Source organism: Gavialis gangeticus, unplaced genomic scaffold (assembly GCF_001723915.1).
Source record: "Gavialis gangeticus isolate Ggan-Ray unplaced genomic scaffold, GavGan_comp1, whole genome shotgun sequence".
Classification (NCBI taxonomy): domain Eukaryota; kingdom Metazoa; phylum Chordata; order Crocodylia; family Gavialidae; genus Gavialis; species Gavialis gangeticus.
In genome coordinates, this window is record NW_017729034.1 from 2,746,043 (window position 1) to 2,753,263 (window position 7,221).

The window sequence follows — 7,221 nt, forward strand, 5'->3', positions numbered from 1 at the left end:
GCACCCTGGGAGGGCATGGGGTGTGTGCGAAGCAGGCTGTATTCGATTTGGATTTGGCCCATTTCAGGGGACAATGATTCAATTCGCTAATTCAGATCACTGTCCCGATTCGATTTGGCCAAATCCAAATCTGAAGATTCAATTCCGATTTGAAGAATCAGCAATTCAGCCACAGACACAGCTTAAATGTTTTTTCTACATACCTCAAAGTACCAGGCTTGTGAATGCTGAGATGATGGGGTGGATAGAACATCTCACACGAGCGTGGGGGGACCCCCCCGCATGCTCGGCAGTGGACCCGGAAGAAGACTGGAATTACTTCCAGTCCACTTCTGGGTCCACCGCCAGGTGTGTGGGGGACCCCCTTCACCTCCCCGGCTCAGCAATCGGCCACGGTGGGACCCTGGAAACCCCCACAGACCCAGGAGGCACCAGTCACCAAGTAGGAGGGGAGGGGAAGGGGGGGGGTCCCTTGTGCGCTCCGCAGTTGACCCAGAAGTAGACTAGAAGTGCTTCTGGTCCACTTCCGGGTCTGCCACCAAGCGCACTGGGGACCACCCCCATGCTCCTGTGGGACACTCCCTCCGCCCCACCATCTCAGCTTTCACGAGCTGCCTGGTACCTTGAGGTATGTAGAAAAAACATATAAAGCTGTGTCTATGTCCAAATCATCGAATCTCTCCAAATCAAACTGGAGACTTGCAATTCAATTCAGAGAGATTAATGGGTCTCCTGATTTGATTTGGATTTGGAGATTCAGCCGCCAAATCGGGCTGAATCTCTGCCGAATTGAATCAGCAACTGAAGCTTTGCACTGCCCTCGCGTGTGCCCCCTAGGTCTCCACACAGGCAGAGGGTAGGCTGCCACTGCAGGCTAGGACCAGGGCAGCACCAAGCTCTTCCCAGCAGGCGGCTGGGCCGCGCTGTGCTCAGGGTGGGCAGCAGCAGCACTAGTAAAGGGGTTACCCGGGTGTCTGCAGCAACCCCAAAATTCACTGTAGCCCCCGCCAACCCTCCTTTCCAGCTCTGCCACCGCCCACCCTGAGTGCATCCCCTGTCCAGCCCCCTGCCAGGAAGAGCCCAGCACTGCCTGTCCCACCCTGCAGCAGCAGCCTGCCCTTGCCCCACGCACAGATGCGGCGGCACACCCCGCCCCCGTCCATGTCCTCCTGAGGTCTGCGCATCATGCCTATGAAAATCCTTACCTTTCAAATCAGAAAGCCAGGGGTCGACCTATACACCGTGTCAACCTATATGCCATAAAATACAGTACTGATTCTTAACGCCCAATCAAAACATTATCAAAGCATTACTTATTCCTTATGCCCAGTCAAAATATTCAACGCCTATCCCCGAAATGTATTGCTCTGGGAATTAAATTAATGCTACATTATGGTTAAATGAAGAATAAAAGCAGACAAACAACTACACACAACAAACAGTCCCCTTTATAAGCGTTACACTGAAGCCATTTCGGCATAAGTTAAAATCAAAGTGAACGTTAACGGTACAAACATCATGGGTTTCAGTGTTTTACTGTAATTCCCACAAGCACTTGGATTTTGCCCACGGAGCAAGACATACTATACTATGGACCCTTACCCATTAGATTAGGACTTTCTGAAATATATTTGATATATGGTTTACACTGGCTGCTGGAGTTCAGATGAACTTCAAAACTCTGAGTAGAATGCAACCAAAAAGTACAGTTGGTTTAGGTTTCTGCCCAGAGGGACACTAGATTTGTTTGAAATCTAGTGCAGTAAATCCAGCCCAAGCCTCCAATTTGTAACTCTCTGAATAGCCTCAACAACATTACCCCTTTTTCAACCCAAAATGTCAGCTGAAGTTGAGGTTCTGAATGTTGCTGCACTCATGAGAAACAGGATATTGAGCTATGTATGTTTGATGCAACCCTGTTCATTTACAAAGAATGCAAAAAGTTCAGTTCAAACAGGAAACAGCATCTTTATTAACAGCCCCAAGTGCTAGAGCCCAGCCAGAATTCAGTCCAAAAATCACCCTAGGCCTTTTCTGAGACCCAAGCTCCTACTGCTGTATCCTTGACTTTGATGCCTCCCTTTATCTGTGGGGCTCCTCTACTTCTTTTTCACAGACACACAAACTAATACCCTCCTTCTACACATACCTCGGATTTGGGTGATGATTTGTGCATGTTTTTGGTGGAAGTTGCTATTGGTTCAGGTAGCTAAGCTAATTTAAAAGTGCTTAACTCATTCTTACATTTAACCCCAAAAACATGCATATGACCACCCATCATTTATAAAGCTTCTCATCGCTTGTATGCCTGAGGTACATTACCTTCTGGAAGCAATGCACATCTCCTTGAGTTTGGTTTTAGAGTGGGAACCTTAAGTTTACCACAGACTATTTGTAAAATGCATCAGTGCTTAATCAAAGGGGCTAAAGTACATCAAAATATCACCAAAGTATAACCACCAGGATGAGAGGTTTATGGTCTTAGCAAACAAGAGAGCGCATAGACAAAAGAATACAACACAACCAGAGTGAACTATCAGATGGGGAGTAAATGTAATGTTAGCATCCATTCTTTATTATACCTTAGTTCAACAGGAATACCAACTCATATTTCTCTCCTCAGAAGCTGGATTCCACATCTCACCAGCCAGTATTACCCTTTTTTGACCTCAGAAGTTAATCAAAATGTTGGGTCCTGAGGATTGTTTTAAGAAAATGATGGCAGAATCAGGCATCTTTGATTTTTTAACACAAAACAGAGTCCTTTTTCCCTGAACAAAGGAGGAACTAAGATAAACAGCAATGTTCTTGCTCACAGTCTTTTTCTAGTGAGCATTCAGACCAAAACGTACCCCGCAAGCTGTACCCAGAACCTCATTCCCAGTGCTTAGTCAGGCTACATATTTTGCTTGAAGCTCTTTCTCTGGTTTTTTTCCTGCATCTCTTTCACAAACATACTAACCTACATAGAAAAATACCCAGTGGAAAACCCTCCACCCACCCACCACAAGCCAAACTAAATGCACTTGTATCTTTTTTTAGGTGGATGCTACTTTTGTTCCAGCTATCTGGTTCAACAAAAGAGCTTAACTGTTTCTATATTTATCTCACAGAAAGATAATAGTTACACCCACAGCTTTTAACAAGATTCAGTCCATCCTTTTAACAATACAAAACCGTCATTCAAATGAAAGATGTAATTTAAATCACAGCACTGAACATAATTCTATGTATTCATAGTGCTTTACAAGAGGAACAATATAAATAAAAGAAATAAACTAAAATCTATTCTCTTGCAGGAATAGCATCATAGTACCTATGCTCTTGCCATGGTTTCAAGGATAATTTCAATCAAAGGACAGATCCTACAAGACATCATATATTCTCAACCCCTTTACTAAGCCCCATAGCTTTAATAGGAGCCAAAGACATTCATCAGATCACAAATCTTCATTTAATTTTGCTTAACATTAGTCTTTTGGGGCTTACACCTAAGCAGAACTTCTCATGCTTGCTCTCAACTTAAAGATGATTTTTTTTGTAAACTTCAGTAAAATCCTACGCAACTGTTTACAATATTCCAGTATGAATGAGTAAACTGTCATTCACGTGTTAAGAAACTATTTAGATCTATCTTTGGCATGCAATTCTATAGAGCCACATATGAAATTCTTGATATTCTTTATAAACACAATTACATCTAACAATTTCACCATGTGGAAATTTAGTTTCAACTTATTGAAGAGGAAGCAAGTCAGAGTCAAGAAGAGCACCTGAACTCCTGACTTTCAGTCTTGTGCTGATCACCAAGCAATGTGTCTTTTTAAAACCAGCTTCACTTTGCAGTACCTGCCAAATGTTGGTCTTAATCTCCCAGTTTCAAATTTTGGTTCCACACTGCAAATTAGCAGCGCAGTGAACAGGTGTGCCACATGTGGCTTGCGGCACCTCAAATAGCTTTGAGGCACTGAAAACCACGCACACACATTCATCTGGATACACCCAGATGATAGAAACAGATGTTCCTCAATGTTGCATTTGTGCCACCATAAAAGTTTTAAGCATCCTTAGCTGCCCACAGTCTCCAGCTGCCCTAGATGGGGGCTAGAGGGGCCCAGACCTGTGTATCCTGGGAATTCCCATGCAGGATCAGCCCCCACAAGCGCCTGGAGCACCAGCCCGTTTTTCCCTGCTTACAGAGAGGCAACCTGGGGAATCTTGGGGTACCTCTCTTTAAGCAAAGAAGTAGGGGCTCCCCAGGGGCACATCTCCATAAGCGAGAAAAGCATGAACAGATCCCCAAGGCACAGAAGCCCTGTACCTCCATGCCAGGACCCACCTCTGGAATCTTAGGGAGCCCATCTAGGTAAGCGGGAACAGTCAGGGTTTCCCTATTTACTCATACGTGCCCCTGAAGATCCCAGGGGCAGATCTGGGTAAGCAGGGAGAGCTGGGCAGGCACTGTCAGACTTGAGGGGCCAAATCCTGTCCAAGAATTGCAAGGACTTGCAGGACGGGGTTCCTCAAGCCCTAGGACAGCACATCACCCCTTACTGCACACCATCAATGGGCAGGATAAGGGGCAACATGTGTTTTACCCAATGAATTGGATCAACTGTGCTGTGACACAGCTGATCCATTTCATTTGGAGATGTCTATTTCTAGCCAGACAGTCCGAGTATATCCCAATCCCAACCATGCCACTGGTCCAATAAAAGACATCACCCACCAAAACCCCTGCCTCTCACACATTTCACTCTCCCTTTCAGCATCCATTCTGCCACTGCATGACACAGGATCCTGGGCAACAATCAAGATACAGGAATGTGTGTCATCATTAGTGACTTGCTACCAGCATAATCTATACTAATGTAAATCTATAGCTATATCATTTATAAATGAAGCCCAGTCCAGTTTCCCCCATCATACTGGGTGAGAACATAAGAACTGCCACTTATTAAGTGAGACTATAGGCCCATCTTGCCCAGGGTCCTGTCACACAGAAGCAAGGAGCAGATGCTGGAAGGGAGAGTGAACAGGGTATGACCAGGGCTTTCTTCCCCCCCTTTCTCTCTCACCTGCAGCCTCCAGCATCTACACTGTAGGAAATTAAGATTCAGGGGTTGTATCCCTAACTCCCATCCTCAATAGCTACTGATGCAATGTAGACCTCCAAGAATCTGTCCAACCCCTTTTGGAATCTGGCCAAATGGTCAGCTTCCCCCACATCCTGCAGTGATGAATTCCACATTTTAATGGCCCGCTCTGTGAAAAATAATTTCCTTTTGCTAGCTTTAAACTTACTACTGACTAGTTTCATTTTGTGACCCCTAGTTCTTGTATTTTGAGACAGCGCAAATAATAAATCCCTATTTACTTACTCTTTGCTATTAAGTATTTTGTAAACCCTTCTCACATCCCTCCTCAAACATCAGTTTCCTAAACTGAATGGGCCTAGCCCCTAGTCTGTCCTCATATGGAAGCTCCTCCATACCGCTAATCATCCTTGCTGCCCTTCTTTGGCTGTTCCCTAGTTCTTCTATCACCTTTTTTAGGCATGGGGCCAACACTAGGCACAGTGTCCAAGGTGTGGATGCACCATGGATGTATAATGGGGCAAGATGATACTTTCTGTTTTGTTTATAACTCCATTCTTAATAATTGTATAAAGTTAGGGTCAGAAGAACCTCAGAAGGCACCTAGTCCACCCTCCTGCTCAAAACAGGCCCAGCCCCAACTAGATCATCCCAGCCAAGGCTTTGTCTAGCCGGGTCTTAAAAACCTCCAAGGATGGAGAGTCCACTACCTCTCTGGGTAACCTGTTCCACCGTTTTACTGCCTCTCCTGGTGAGAAAATTCTTCCTAATATCTAGCCTAAACTTCCCTTGCTGCAACTTGAGACCACTGTTCCGTGTTCTGTCATCTGCCGCCACTGAGAACAGTCCAGCTCCATCCTCTTTGGAACCACCTTCAAGTACTTGAAGGCTGCTGTTAAATCCCCTCTCCTTTTCTCCACACTAAATCCAATTCTCTCTTTCCTCAGAAGTCATGTCCCCCACACTCTTCACTATTTTTGTCACCCTCCACTGGACCCTCTCCAATATGTCCACATCCCATCTGTAGTGGAGGACCCAAAACTGGATGCAGTACTGCAGATGTGGCCTCTCCAGTGCTGAACTGAATCACTTCCCTCGATCTGCTGGCAATGCTCCTACCAATGCACCCAGTGTGTCCCTAGCCTTCTCCACAACAATGGCCCACTGCTGTCATCAAGGCTGCTATCAAATCCCTCCTCAGTCTCTGCTCCTCTGCGCTCAGCGACCCTGCCCACCCCCCGCAGGCGTCAGAAGCCCCCGCCCACGTTGCGGATGCCGGAGCCCACGGGCGATGCCGCCAGCGGGGAGCCCACAGCGCCTCCCGCCTCTTCTCGGGTCCGGAGGGAGGTGCTGCCCCGTGCGCACAGTCCCCCTCCCTCTAGTGCAGCGGAGGGGGAGGGGAATCACCCCGGGGGGCGCCCCTCCCCTGCCCCTCACCTGGGCCGCTCTCCACGTTGCCATGGTAACCGCGGCGGCCCCACAGCCTCTCACCTTCCAGCACCACGCTGCGAACGGCACCCGGCGAGGGCCAAACTCCCGTCCTCACGCTGCTCCGTTGCCTCGGGAACGGTGCGTGCGCATGAGATCCCGCGAGAACACGGAGATTTCCTCCCGGCGTTTCCATGGAGACCCCCGACCACACCGACGCAAGGCGGTGCCTCCATCTTGGATCCTAGCAAAGGATGGGCGGAGCTGGGACCTGACTCACTGACTCACGAGGCCTTCCTGCCCGGGGCATGGGGCGGGGCGGCCCGCACAGCTCCGCTGCCTCACAGTAGGCACCCACTGGCAGGGCAAGAGACCTGCTCCGGAGAAAGGATTTTTCTCCTGTGCCTGAAGAAGGGTGCTTGTGCCCGAAAGTTTGCATATTATATATATATATATTTTTTTAAAGCAAAAATCTAGTTGGTCTAATAGAAGTGATCACCTCTGCCACCAGGTTCTGGTTCCTTTTGCCTCTAGATGGATACGGCTACAACCTGGATGTCTGAATACACGCAGTGACTTTACAGGTGGTTTCTCTCCAGCTTCAATTTGACCGTGCAACAGGGCCCCCACGGAGCATGGGCCCTGCCGGATCCCATCAAACACCCTCACCATGCCCCCTTCAGCTGTGGTGCCAAGG

At 47.6% G+C, this 7,221-nt stretch overlaps 1 protein-coding gene across 2 annotated transcripts in view; it reads right to left on the bottom strand.

Moving 5' to 3' along the window:
- CCDC181 (coiled-coil domain containing 181) overlaps positions 1-6,715 on the bottom strand; it is a 21,314-nt gene extending 14,599 nt beyond the window's left edge. Inside the window, exon 1 of one of the 2 annotated variants that reach the window (XM_019527581.1) lies at positions 6,588-6,715. The gene's annotated coding sequence lies outside the window, so the exon portion shown is untranslated. The remainder of the gene's footprint in view (positions 1-6,587) is intronic. The other variant, XM_019527580.1, reaches the window with a different exon arrangement.
- Between the last annotated feature and the right edge of the window lie 506 nt (positions 6,716-7,221).